Below are 15,605 nucleotides of genomic sequence, written 5' to 3' on the forward strand. Positions count from 1 at the left end.
GGAAGGAAGAACTACTTCCAACGAAGCTGGAACAGAATGATGAATATGTTGCTGCTCTCTTATAACCCCTGAATTTTCCTTTCTTTTGTAACATTCCTTTTGTGCTATATATAAAGATGTTGCCTCCATTCTTTAGCATGCATTATACATACACGTATCCCCATATGTTGCCATTTCATTTTTATGACTAGACACCAGTTGGGGGTCCATTTCGGATTATTCTATTGTCTTATGCTTAGCGCATTTGTAACATGTCACTTACATATCGTACCATTTTTTTCTTAGAAGAAATATAATGTTTTCCAAATATTTCATAACGAAATGGGAGTAGTCAAAGTAAAATGACATTTACGGATAATATCGCTTTACAAGAGTGCATAAAATACCTGGTATGTGAATATATTATATGTTATGCCTATGTATTTAAAAAATACAGATGCCTAACACGAAATATTACCACAGTGAATGGTTGACTCCGCTCTCCTTTGATCAAAAAATAATTAACTTCATTATTTATTCCTACCCTTCCACATGCATTGATCCCAAACACAGGAAAAGTAGGATATTTGAAGTAACAGATAATGTAAATGCTGTCTCCGTTAATTAAAACATAGAAGCGCTAGGGGAATAAAACGGAAGAACACAGTACATCTGGAATAAATATTCTACATAAAGTAAATCATCCCTGCTAGTTATTATTCCAGCTCTGGACCTACATGTTAAGAGGTGGCTATGGGTAATAACTCATTTCAATAGAAATAGTGTTTGGAAATCAATCAAGCCGTTGACTTCGCACGCAATAGCTTCACTAACCTTTTGAGTTTTGGAGGGTGGCGTTTCGTTTAAAAAAAGTGAATAGTTATTTGTGGAACCGATATATTATATATTTATAATCGAATTCCCATAACGAAACTATCATATCGAATATGAATAGTAGTCAATTTACTATGAATCCAAAAAATTTGCTATTTATCATATGTTGCCTAGAAGTAACACTAATTACCAGCATAGAAACGACTTGCTTTGTCTCCTTGGGTAAAATACAGTTGTTCCCATTAACTTCTATAACAGGAGCATCTGCACAATGTGCATAAATATATGACTATAGTTATGAGTAGCTAACCACAAGGTAAATGGGTTTCCACTGCCTTTGCTCCAAGGGTGTTTTACAAATAAGATCTAATGATGTCGGCAGCAATGTGTGTAAATGTTATTTGCAGAACCAGCACAAAAAAATGTTCCTGAACGTAGCGAGAAAAAACTTATAGAAGAGATATGAAATGAATTAGACTCTTGAGGGCATTCCCCCCACTGTTGGAAGTAGGAAAACTATGAAAGTGTACCAAAAAAATCAGCAAAGGAGGAGACATAGAGCTTTTTGGAGTGGGAGAACTTTGTACAGTTATGGGATAACCCCAAGTGATGAAGGAACTCAGAGCCCCCGAAGTTAACTTTTCTAGGCCTTATAAGAAAGGATATTAGGAGGCTATTACTTCATCAAGAAGTGAATAGCCTCTCACAATTTGCTGCTTGCTAGGGATTTAACTACATGGTGACTTGTGGAAAAAAACTGAGGGTAACAAGCGGCAGTATTTTTCAAAAGAGCTCTCAGATTAAATATTCAATATGCGTCCTAGACATTTTCCACGATTGTTGAGAAGTGAATGGTCACATATTTCGTGTTACACTAATAGAAAAAATAACAGCACATTTCGCTTACTGCTGAATTAAAGCTTAGAACTAGGGTTGCTAGGACTTCTTCAATTGTTTAACGCCCTAAAACCACAATAGTGACAAGAGTTTTGAAATACATATGTAAAACTCTATGATTTTCTTACTGGTCTCCGATAAATAAAAATCACGCACTAGCAACCGATAAAAAGTTTGGTAGGCATCTGATTTCAGAGAGACCGATTCTTTTTCAGTTGATTCGTCACTGTAGATTTGCCAGTGATCAAAATCCAGCAACACAATGATTTAATGCTCTGAAAATGAAGTTAGTCCCTGATTTGATTTCTTCCTCTTAAAACTAAGTGATATGAAATTGAGTAATCCATTTTAGGGTGGTGTCACAATAACAGCAATCGAGCAGCGATCCACCACGGAAAAAGGTCAGTGAATTATAATTACTGAGTATTTTCAAAAGAGACAAATTAAAAAAACAAGTAATTCATTCCCTGATCTAGACCCTTGACTTCAAGGACAGGAGAATCAGTGCCTTCGTAAACACGTATTATGCTCACTGAAACTTCAATTAACATGCAGAAGGGGCTTAACAGGGTTATAGCTTTGCTGTGAAAAATATACCGACCGCGCTTTAAAAAATATGATAAATAAGTTTTATTATATTAATATTCTAAAATTTTATGAACTCCGCCAAATATTTACATAATATGTGCTATACCAATGCCCCATAAAGGAGAAGAGAGCTTCGTAACAAGTCCCGCGGCAGGCCGATCAAGAAAACACAATCAATATTGTTAGGAAAAATGATCATGCTATTGAACAAACCTCGTAAAAATACAGGGTGTCCACCTCAGTAGACGCAGTCGGATGGGCGCGATCCTGTTGAGAAACCAGAAATCAGCAAGGGTTGTTGACCCATGGTCGGCGCTAGGATGTATGCAAATTAATCCGAGCCATGTACATTCGCGTCTGTACTCTAAGTATTGGTACCCTCATTGGTAAGACGGAGGAAGTTGCTGGAGCCATTCAGAATAGACACCCAATATCAGCGTTTTGCGAGAATCTCGGGGTGCGGTGCTGCGCACAAGCTGCGAGATAGAACACGATTGCGGTAAAAACGGTTATAAACTCTTCTACCTAGGTAGCTAACGCCACTAATCCAGTGTCAGTATTGTCGTCTCTGGGAGTTTCCATGACGCCATTATGGAAGTCGAGCGATTCGGTTGATAAATCTCACTAAGATCTTTACTGGATACGTAAGCTGACCTGATGCCGAGAAAAATGCCTTGTGGCATCTACTCGACCCGACGATCTGTAAAACTGGCCACAGACTTGCAAACAAACAGGTAGTCCATTTGCCACTAACGGAGCAAGCGATCTTGCAACTCCATTTCGTTGCGAGATCTCGAAGAGTGCACATCATCGTGTCTTGAAATTCGTTACGTTGTTTGCTCTTTTTAAGGGGGTCATCCTGTGTATCGGATCCGTGAAATCGATTTTTTTTATATCAATTGTATCTAGATATAGTGTAGATTATATAGGTAAAGTGTTTTTTTGATATTCGGAGTCTTTCGGAAATTATAGTGTTAAACACGTGAATAAGTCACATATTTATCGTATTTATCGGTCCGAATGACTTCGCTAAAAGATCAAGAATTGAAGCCAAGGTTGAATGTGTTTCTTCAAGAAACCTAAGGTTTATGGATTAGGTATAGAAGATTAATGGTCAGTTAGGGTTTTACGCATGTTGAAAATCGGCTGCCACCATAACCCAAAATCTATCCAACCATATTCTTTGAAATTTTCACGACTTATTCAGAACATATTTCTACGGTCCGCAAACTAGGATAATTGCGATTTATTCAGTAGTTTTTTTTTATTCATTGAAAAAGCCATGAAAAAACACAAAAATTCACAAAAAAAATTTAACACAGCACCAAAAATTTAGTTTTTAATATATTTTAATAATCCTGGTTTACGGACTGTAGTTGAATCTGTACGTTAAAATACCGTTTTGATGTGAAAAACACCTTTTTTTGGAGATGGGTGTATAAATTGCTCCGTATTTCAATAACGAACTATACGATCGGGCTGGAAAAATTGCTAAATCTATGGTGAAAAAATCGTATTTATATCTTTGTTTAGTTCTCGACAGAAAATTTCTAAAAAAAGCCGAAAACGGCCTTCACACGGGATGACTCCCTTAAGTTTACATTGCCATGAAGTACCAAATACCTCTAATGCAATAAAACGATTTTCATAAAAAGATTCATGCGGGCTACGCAAAGTAATAATGCCCATAGAGGAAATACAGATATAAACATGCAAATATAAGTATGTATCTGTGCTAGCTCCCACCAATATGTTAATTGGAATTTAGTCGATAAGCTTCCTACCTATATGTGTGCACAACTTTCCTTGTGATCACAATTTTCCTTGTGGTCACAACAACTATTATACTAAAGTTGCGAAATCTGGAGTTAATGATCGGTCACCTCTTAACTGATTTCTCTTTAAACAAAATGAAAATATAAATTTCAAAATGAAGTAAAAGGGCAGTTTCACTTTAACGCATTTTAAAAAATCACGAAGCAATATGACAAGGTCCACTTATATCCCAAAATCTGTTTACAACCGGGGTCGGCTCGTCGTGATCGGTTTCGCCATTTAGCTCTATCGAATGCCTGATCTGGGTGCAATCTCGAGGCTTTCAAATCCCCATCCAGCGTATCAAACCATCGTTGTTTAGACCTGCCTTTTGGTCGTTTACCATCGACTTCGATGTTCAGACCAATCTTGTTGAGTAGATTCTCGTTAGCACGAATTACATGACCATACCATCTAAGATGCTTCTCTCGCAATTTTGCCACGATCGGTGCAACCCCATAACGATCGTAGATATCCTCAACATCTTCGTCTCCATTACCGCAAGACGCCGGTCATTGTCTTCTATTGCCGGCCAACACTCAGAACCATAGAAAGCGAGAGGACGGACGACATTGCGGTAAGATCTGAGACGTTCGTTGATATGTCGATCACAAAGAACACCAGTTGTGGAACGCCAATTCATCCAGGTTGCATTAATGCGTGAAGCAATTTCATAACGCAGTTCTCCATTGGCTGATAGCGTTGACCCGAGGTATTTAAATCGCTCAATTCTAAGCAGATCACTGCCGCTAACAATGATTATGCCTGTTTCATGGGGATCGGTAGTCAAAAATTCAGTTTTGTTTAGATTCAATCTGAGACCGTGTTGCATGAGGCGATCATTCCATTTTTGGAGAAGTTGCTCGATATCATTTTTGCTATCAGATGTTAGGAAAACATCATCTGCATAAAGCAGTGTGTAGGGCGCTGGACCCTGTATATCCCATGTAACGGTGTCCATAACAAGAACAAAGAGGAGTGGTGAGAGGGCGCTTCCTTGATAAACACCCACAGAGATACGAAGCGGTTTTTATACACCCGCCATACTTCGAACTTTACTTTTCGGATCGTGGTAGAGCAACTGAACCCAGCGCACAAGTTCTTCTGGCACTAAGTGACACAGGGTCAAACGCTTTCTCTAGATCCAAAAGTGCAATGTAAAGAGGGCGATGAACATGAACATGAACAACCACACAGCGTGTATTGCGTCAGTAGTTCCGCAGTTTTTTACAAATCCGGCTTGATTCACGGTTATTTCAACGATTTCGCGAATATGGTTGGCAAGAATGCGTTCAGAAATCGTCATGGTATGGGACCAACCAAATAATTTCTAAATAAAAGGAATTCATATTTGACCTATAAGAACGCGTTATAATACAAACAAGTCGGAAACAGGAAGGTGGACGCTTCAGGTATGAAAGGTTTCGTGTATTTCTTGTGTAGTTATATTTAACTGCAGAACTATTCCGTTTGTACCTAGCCAGTAATATATATGCATTTAGCACGACAAACTACTCATTTTAGTATAATGTTGATGCGATGTGAAAAGAGAGAATGCTTCATACTTTATCATATATTACTACACTTGTTTATGACGCTACTATAAATTTAAAGGTTTCTTCTTGTCAATTTCCCAAAAACAATACAATTATTAACAATATTATTATCTAATATTTTGACGCTGGGACGGCGTATAGAGGCAGTTTCGTGACTCTTTTTAAGGTTCTGTGTGAAGGAAAACTTTATTAGAATCGATTCAATGTCTGTCTGTCACACTCGATTCACTTGGAAATGGCTGAACCAATTGTAACGAAATTGGGTGAAAAAATTTAAATACCCCACTAATTAACGTATGTTATGTATAGTGTACATATATGCTGTACAAAACTCATTAACGAACAGCCGCGGCATTCAGCCGAACATCTTCACTGCTTGAGCGTTGGCAGCATACTAAAGTCATTCCATATATTACAGCCTCAGTTCCCAAAATATCAATATCTTTTGAGATTCTTGAAACTGCTGCCGCAACCTGAGCGTGTAAACGGAATTTGCTCACAGACGTGCAATAGTGCAGCAACCAGTAACTTGGTTGCACGTCTGTGGCTACTCTAACTTGAATGCCAATGACTATATATACTGCCATTGCGGGTGATTTCAATAGTCATGTGAGCGAAAAGGAAGACGACAATCAGGTAAAGGCTTTGGAACACGTAGTAAGTGTGAACTTACTATTATATTTTGCTGACATTCAGGACTTTGTACTTATTAAACGGTTGTTTCATCTACCTATATTTTACAGTGGAAGCAGCAAAACGCAAATCGACTCATCATCGATTTGATGTCTGCTACTCGTGGCGATTGATATAACGGATTCTGCAGCTCTGGTGATGGTAATAACGAAAAAGTAATTATACATTTCTTGAGCAGCAAGCACAATGTATTGTGCAGCACACTATTTCAAAAGATGCATGAGCATTAAGGTCGGAAACCCCGTCAAAGTAAATATTCATAAGACTTTGCCTACCTAGAGAGCTGCCGGTATACCAACCTGCTTAATTAAGGTTGGAGAATAAACATCCCGGCAAGAATATCATCTGGAATAGTGGCGCTACGTACTAATTAGGTTCATCACAATTCAGAAATTACGATTAGTTTATCATAACACTTTGGGCGGGTAGTCTTGTTTCTTCAATGGATATTTCATATTTTTCAGATGTATTATATCTTACATAAAAGAAATTCTGTCTTGGCGTCGTTAAAGCCTTCGCCTGAACTGGTTCCCTATTAACGTTGCCTAGTGCAACGTTCCACCATGCTGCCAATGTTTATGGTTATTAATTTCGACAGTGCCATGACTGAGTTGGTTGAAGGTTTCGCTTTTGATCTTGTTGCCCCGGTTTCTAACCCCGGTTGGAATGGAAAGTTTTGTGAAAATCGTATTATTATTACCAACGCTATAGTGGGCTTGTTCCTTTGCCTAAATTTATATATATTTATGATAGCCTATGTTCTGATATAAAATTTACTAAAAGCAGCCATGCTGAGACATTATCGTAGCCAGGACCTAGCTGCGGTTATCTTATAATACCAGGCCAATGGTACAAGGAAAACCGTCATGATTCTATGTATTTTCCATCGGGGCAATAGAAGAGAGAACCTATTTGATTTCACCACTTTACCTTGTCGAATGACTGCCAGTGTCGAGTGTGGCCCAAAGTTGGTCGCGCCAAGGAGAGATAAATAACTTAACTAGGAATTTGTACTTGGAAAATGTTATCGTTGATTAGAGACTGGTACTGGCACCGGTACTTAAGAAATAGTATAATTTCTGCGGACAAGCAGGCTGTAATACAAAAAATGGAGTTTTATGAAAACAGATTCGTCAAAGTTCAAAAAGCTTCTGGGCAAGGAAGTGCCACTCCCTAGGGGAATAAGAGTTCTTTGGCGATAGAAAGTCAGTTGGGGATTCTGAATCGTACACTTTATAGCGCTTTTAAGAGGCTTGTCCTATTACCCGAGCCAAAAACAATACAACGGTTCCCTGGTGGAACTGAAAACTGCAGAAACTCAGGAAATCTACCAGACAACTACCGAATCACGCTTGTAAAAGCAACCAAAATGGAGACTGATTAAGCTTCCGAAACTCACAGTGTAAAGATAAAAGGCTCCTAAAAAGTTCTAAACGAAATTGCTTTAGAAAGTACTGTGAGAAAATCGAAGACAAAAAACAGACTTTAAGACAGTGCAGAATCTTCAAATGGGACGAGTTGGCCAAGTTGAAACTTTCGTGAACTGTAGAATTGAGTGACTACATACTTTTTAGGGAAAACAGGTGAAAGAAATATCATATAAGGGAGAAAATGAGCGATTTCCGCAAACTTGTTAACACGAAAGTGTTGCGTGAGTGGTTATAGCAGTGAAAATAAAAGATGCCCTATGCTAAGCTTTGAGCATCTTAAAGCACTTGACATGGATAGAGCGACCTCTGGGAAATATTTTGCTCGTATGATTTGCTCTGGACTACGCGTGCACCTCATGGTGGAAGGTTCACGTAGTTTCCATACCAGTGAAAGATAACTATTCAAATCCAAAGAATTTGAGACAAATCGGCTTAACATAATAATTGCTGAAATGTTTGGAAAGACTAGTTGAATATCATATTCGCGAAAAAGCGCTAAGGTCACACCCACTAAATGGAAACCAACATGCTTACTAGCTTGAACAGTCCTGTGCTCTCCATTTCTAGGTTTCCAAAATAGAGGACCCAACTTTGAAGACGAGTACGCGTTTTTCGTGAACATCGAAGAGACTTCAGAGCGTGCACCTTTCTAAAAATTGTGTGATACCACTAGAGAACATGGTGTTCAAAATACTTTAGTTTTTGTTAACAAAAAGGTTGCTGCATGTTGAAGAAGGTGTTGATTATTACTCGACAACAAAAGCAACGAAAGGAAACCCCAAAGGAGGTTTGCTACACTACTTCTGTGGAGTATGATGATCGACTCGTTTTTACGTAAACTGCACAGTCTGCGAACATACGCAAGCCTATGCGGTTGTATTAGCTGTTAATCTAGATCTCGAAAGGGTGAGTAAAAATATACATCGCACCATTGATTTAATTGACAAAACTGAATTCAGTTAATGTAATACATTCTGATTTTCGGATCACTGTATGTCTAGATAGTAAAGGGCAGGAAGTTATCCACAATCCGATCCTAAGGAGAACAGCCTGCGTGAATGATAAGCGGTTAAAAGCCATCTGCAAACTGCACACAGAGGGTTGAGCAGTCTCTTCCTACCTTCAAAAATCGTTCAGATGGTTTTCTGGGCATGTGTTCATTTTGAGTATTAAGTACTCCACACGATTGTCATTCGGATGTATATAACACATACTATTAATAAAGTACTAACCTCTTTATCAATTATTTGGCTGTTCGATAACACTTTATAGGAGGTGCACGTTTCCTGCCCCCGTCATTATAGTCCTGGAGGATACACTGTGGAGCCGTCACCTGCAAATAGATGTTGATAATATACTGAATTTATTTTATTTATTAAACATAGGAAAAAAAATATATAGCTAGTCTTAAAATTTAATATACATAGAATATTTATTTCTTAATTCTGCGCACATTGTCATTTATTTACTTGTTTTTTCAATCAATGGCAAAGCGAATTTTTTTCACAAAACATTTCATTGACAAACATAATCTAAGGAATCTTCCCATGGAACATAAACTAATAAAATTTTTATATTACAAGAGCTCCATGATGTGTGGCATCCGGAGAAAGGATTATAAAAACTTCGTTATTGAAATAATTTCCAGTGGATGGGCGGGGCGAAAGAAGGAGGGGGAAGGGATATAATTCAGCGTGGGAAGATAAGTGGCGTAGAAGCGACCAGGTCCGTTGTACTTGGTTGGAAGAACGTCTTGAGCATGGAGACGGCGGCCTGTGTAGAGGACTACGCTACTTTCCCTATTGTAGAAAATGAGAATTAATGAGAATTCATTCTCACCGAGAAAGTTTTCTAGGATGACTTCAGTTCCCTAAATACTCCTCTAACATACAAGTATTGTCTGTCCCACCCACTGTCTATTTGTTACACCCTTTATCACGTAATTTGACGAACATACGAAAGTCTGTGAAGTTTTTGCATGCTAAGCAGGACTTTATTTTGAGTTTAAGAGGCGGGGTAAAGTCTTTTACTTAGGGTATGACCACATGGAATATCAAATGAAATAGTTCAATTAGCATTTTTGAGATTTAAGACAACTTTCAATATTGGTTAAAAAGATACCGAGGATTTAATTCAATTAAGACTTTAATCGAAGGCACCGAATCAATCAAGATTCCGATATAGACCGGTACTTCTGCAAATTCGCTGTGCAGCCTATATGAGTCCGTAAATGCCTCACAACGAGCTTACGCTGAATGTATCTACTGGCCAACCCTTATTGATCTGTTCTAATTCGAAATTGCTAAAGTTAAAACTTTATCAGTCACAACACATCAGTCTCATCTATTAGTCTCAGTCTTAGCGAATTTCACTATTGGAGCGATTTCAGGAATGTAGATTTTACCTTCCAAATTGAAAATATTTTAAGCTTATCGAGTGAAGCATAGCCTCACTATATTTACAAACGCCATACAGAAGTATGCCAGTAGTGAGAAGACTACGCACAGGAGGTGAAACTTGAAAGAAAAAGCAGGACAGTAGACGAATCTTCCGATTGCCCTTTTTCTTTCTGAGAGTTGGCGGACTATAAACGCCATCTTGCGGCAATGGAGACGAAGATGTTACGACATGGGGTTGCATCGATCGTAGAAAAATTGCGAGAGAGGCGTGTTGGATGATATGGGCATGTAATTCTCGCTAAGGAGAATTGATCTGATGGTCGATGTTTGATGGTAAGCGACTAAAAAGCTGGCCGAAACAATGATGGCTTGATGCGCTGGATGAGAATTTGGAAGCCTCGCGACTGGCTCCATACCAGCACACAAAGGCACAACCGATCACGATAAGCCGATCTCGCTTTTGAACAGGACAAAAGATACTAGTCATGTATTTTGCAACTTGGGTGCTGGCTCAATGATGAGTGTTCCGTGCACCACAACAGTGAAAGCATGTTGCTTTCCAACTGGTCGGTCGGTTAGGAATCCCTTGATTAAACAAAAAATGTTAATTTAGCCTCGGCCAACTTATACTTAAAGGTGGTTTTGTGTTCAATATAATTTATACACATGTCGTGTTTTAGAATTAATATAAGGGAGCAAATACCACCTTGTAACCACTTCGGTCATGCTGCTCCCAGGGCAGAAGTGAGGCAGCGTGTGATAATTTGCCTCTGCCCTGTACGAAACCGCAAACCATATAAGGAAAGTTGCTATTTGAACAAAAAAACAAATCGGCAAACCATGCAATAATTTGTTTATTTTTATTGTGTTTCACGCGCGGTGCAAGTCCTACTTGCATTATTGAATAACAATATTATATTATACAAATTGTATCCTTATTTACATTATATTTCTACTGCGATAATTTAAATATTAAAATTTAGAGCTGTATAGGTTGGGTTTCAATTTCTAAAGTGACAATGTTAGGAAATCAACCTTTTCATTTTAAAATCTGAAAAAAAAGCTCGGGTCTGCATCTATACAAAATCGAGGCTTCGAAATACGTCCCATTCCGATATCTGCTCAAATAAAGTTAATAATAACCATACCATACCATACCATATTTTAGAAATGTACCCGAAATCCCCCTTAAGTTCATTTTAGCCATACGAAATTTACTACCATTCAAAGTAATAACATAATACACAATTTTGGAAACTTTGAAGGAAATCCTACTATTATTAGCAAAGTTATAGAAAGCCAAAATTGTGTATTTCTCGCGAATTTATCACAATCTAACACATATATGACGTCATGATCATACAAAGTGAACTCATATGAACGGCAAAGGTAGATATACCAAGGAATATTTTGAATTTTTATCTATATATGAATGGAAAAACGTGCACAGGAAATTCCTCACACAAGATAAACACAGAACCTTTATATCCGAAGCGTCCAACTTTCCGTATTCCCCCTTGGTTATGGATTTTGAAATGGGAATTTTGCTCAACCGATCGAGCTGACATTTTTACACAATATTCTAAACTTCAGTAATTCTGGTCCGAAACATGATTATGTATTTTCGTTAATAATCTCTTTTTTTTTAATTCTGAATTTTCAATGAAAAATCGAACGGATTTTTGAAGATTTTGTAACTTTAGTAAAGTAAAATTATTATCATAGTTCGGACGAAAAAAGCAAGTGTACAGAATAAGAAAATGTTTGAATTTTTGGAATCAGATTACTCCAAATGGTGGTTTGCTTCCCACCAGCAACCCACCTTTTTTTAGAGGAACCCACTTTGACCGTAAAAAAACGAATGATTATCAAATTCATCAACTGAAAATTTTATATCATAATTCAGGACACCATAAAATGACTGAAAAGATTATATTTACTTTTATTGCCAAAAAACCTAAACAATTTCGAACACCGAAAACCGGTTTTGTGTTTATCTTCTGTCTTCTTTGCATGTTTACTATTCGTATGTATGTATGTATATAGCTAAAAATTCAAACTATTTTTCAATATTTTTTCCAAACTCCAAAGATATGTACATATTACAGATATAGATATTGTATCATGTTTACCCTAAACAAACAAACATTGCCTATTACCGTATACTATACATAGGTATACAAATTGATCGCATTCACATTTCCGATTTACTTCGTGCACAAAAGCATATATATGTACATAAACAGTACGTATACTGAATTTACAAATGTCCAAGCGAGAAAAGAAAAAAAACATATTTTCTTTCGGACCCGTGTTCATATGAACTTACTTTTTTGTGGTATAAATGATTTGAGATATGATCATACACGTCCTAGAATACATTCGAATTCAAATAAATTGGAAAACTATTAGCTTCTATAACTTTGTTAATAATAGTAGGATTTATTTCATAAGATTCATAAGATTATGCCTTATATTTTCTCTTATACCAATGCGTACTTCTAGGATGAGCTTAAACAGGTTTTTCGGGTAAATTTATAAAATATGTTTTTATATCATTACTAACTTTATTTGAGCAGCTATTCAAACGAGATGTGTTTTAAGGACTAGATTTCGTATATATGCACAATTTTTGTCAGATTTTTCAGCTGGATAGGCTCTAAGAACGAGATTCTTTCATTTTTAGAGACCACATTTTGAGCCGTCACTCCTCTATGTGTCACCCAATATCAGATATTTCATTTTCGAAAAGTACTAATGCCCCATATGACCATATTCTGTGAGAAAAAGAAATTGTATACCTCCTTTCGGGTGCGACAGATAGACATTGAATCGATTTTAATAAGGTTTTGGAATATCGAACATCACATAGGAAAATCTCTTTCAAATCAGATGATGGATTATAATCACGCACCGTTTACATGGCCCAATGTTAACGTGTGGGGTACTGGATAGGTTGGAGTTATTGTAACATCTAGATAAACAGCTTGTTTAACGGTATGGATGAATTGACGCACATCTTCTTCTTTTTCTTCAGCCTTTGTCCCGTTCACAAGCGGGGTCGGCTCGTCGTGATCGGCTTCGCCATTTGGCTCTATCGAATGCCTGATCTGGGTGCAATCTCGAGGCTTTCAAATCCCCATCCAGCACGAATTGCGTGACCATACATCGAAGACGCCTTTTCCGAAGGGCTCTTGCGAGAAGGAACTCCAGTTAGGGTACCAACATTTAGCGTGCAGACACGTATTTGTTTTGTTCGTTGTGTGCGGACTAACTTGCTTACGTCCTGACGCCGTCCATGCGTCAAGAACCCTTGCCCATTTCTCGACAGGACCGGGGCCCGTCCTGCCGCGTCGACTGAGGTGGACGCCCTAGCATTTCTCCGAGGCCTGTGACTTAATCCGATTATCATGTTTGTAACGACATTCTATGCATTTTCTTGGTCGACCTGTCGCGGGGCCTGTCACCAAGAGAGATCAGGTAGGATTTAGTATAGTGGAAAAACTCCAACTATACTTTATTTACCTCTTTCCCTGATCTCAGCATTTTATTTTTGTTTTACTGAGGATAGTACAGAGTACGTTGCCTCTACCCTCCTCCTTTACCTGGGCTTAAGACCAGCATACTATGTTAATAGCATGGCGGAGTTAGTTGAATTGACACACATAATATTACCCATCCACGAAATCATCCCCTATCCTAATAGATCTAGCAAACCATAAACTAGTTTCAAAAATTTGCCTTCCAAAAGACTTTCTCAGATACCTTCCTGACATATGCAAATGTCTAGCATATACAATGCAAAATTGACTCACCAATAGATTAACCACCAAACTAGAACACTCAAGTTTTTCACCCTGAGTTCAAAATTTTTAACCTACTATAACTTTATTAATAATAGTTAGATTTCATTTAAACTTTTACCTTATATTATCCCTTATAAAATGCAAAAGTTTGTATTCTAATAACAATAATAATCGTTGGTGCAACACCGTTTATATGGCTGTGGCATATTAAATAAGTAGGGGACATTTTTTTGGTATTGGAAGTCATTTTCCGAAGTTATCCACATTTTGTTTCCGCGGAAGATATAATCTGCTCGCAATTTTAAAGAATAGGGTTAAAAAATATGAATTCAGACAAGCTTCACCGTGCACAATATTTTATAGATAATGAGATCATCGGCTTATTGAAGGATTTTGATTGATTTGCTATTGGGAGTAGACTTAGGGATATCTGCCGTAACTAATGAACATATTCTTGCAGACAGAACAAACTCCGCCATGCTATTAATATAGCATGCTGGTCCTAAACCCAGGAAAAGGAGGAGGGTTTGAGGCAACGTACTTTGCACTATCGTCAATGACCAAGAAAATGCATACAATACCGTTACAAACATGATGATCGGATTGAGTCACAATCCTCGGAGAGTCCACCACAGTCGACGCGGCAGGACGGGCGCCAGTCCTGTCGCGAAATGGGCAAGGGTTCTTGACGAATGGGCGGCCTCAGAACGTAAGCAAGTTAGTCCGAACAAAACGAACAAAACAAATACGTGTCTGCACGCTAAATGTTGGTACCCTAACTAGAAACACGGAGGAACTCGCAAGAGCCCTTCGGAAAAGGCGCATTGATATCTGCGCTTTCCAAGAAACCCGATGGTCTGGTGCCAAAAATTGCGGAATTGAACCCGAACGCGGTAAAAATGACTATAAACTTCTCTATTTTGGTAGCCCACACACTCCGTGATTTGATGATCAGCTGGTGAAGCTCACCATTATATCAGCTGATCGCACTATCCACATCTTCACCGCGTACGCACCACAGACAGGTCGACCTGATGCCGAGAAAGATGCCTTCTGGCAACTTCGCGATGTAAAGACTTGTCACGTGCCTGCTGACGACTATGTTATCATTGTCGGCGACCTTAATGGTCATGTGGGTGAAAAGGCAGACGGTAACAGGTGCCATGGGGGAAAGGGCTTCGGAGCGTGCAATGAGGGTGTTCGATTTTGCGGAAACCATAACCTTGAACTTATGAATACATGGTTCATCAAACGATTGTCTCATCTTCCTACATTTTACAGCGGGAACAGTAAAACGCAAATCGACTATATTCTCATAAGACGCCAACATTTTACCACTGTCACTGATTGCAAAGTCGTTCCCTATGAGACCATCGCACCTCAACATCGGCCGTTAATTGTTGTCTTGTGAAACAATCCACCGATGAAACAGCATGAGGAACGCTCTGGTTCGATTTCTTAAAAAGAAAGAATAAATGACCTCACACGATTAATAACCATTAAAAATGTGGGAGAATCGTGGAACCAAATTAAAGAGGCGATCCACAAAGCGGCCTCTGCAACCCTCGATTAACCGAGATACTTGGCTTTGGAATGATGATGTTGAAA

General features: G+C 38.3%; 1 protein-coding gene across 14 annotated transcripts in view; it reads right to left on the bottom strand.

The window, feature by feature from the left end:
- Window positions 1–15,605, bottom strand: part of LOC119658934 (transient receptor potential cation channel trpm) — a 489,577-nt gene that overhangs the window by 363,124 nt on the left and 110,848 nt on the right. For all 14 annotated transcript variants that reach the window (XM_038066779.1, XM_038066781.1, XM_038066780.1 and 11 more), the window contains one exon: window positions 9,025–9,125. The gene's annotated coding sequence lies outside the window, so the exon portion shown is untranslated. The remainder of the gene's footprint in view (window positions 1–9,024; window positions 9,126–15,605) is intronic.

The sequence above is a fragment of the Hermetia illucens genome, chromosome 6 (assembly GCF_905115235.1).
Source record: "Hermetia illucens chromosome 6, iHerIll2.2.curated.20191125, whole genome shotgun sequence".
In the NCBI taxonomy this organism is placed as follows: Eukaryota; Metazoa; Arthropoda; class Insecta; order Diptera; family Stratiomyidae; genus Hermetia; species Hermetia illucens.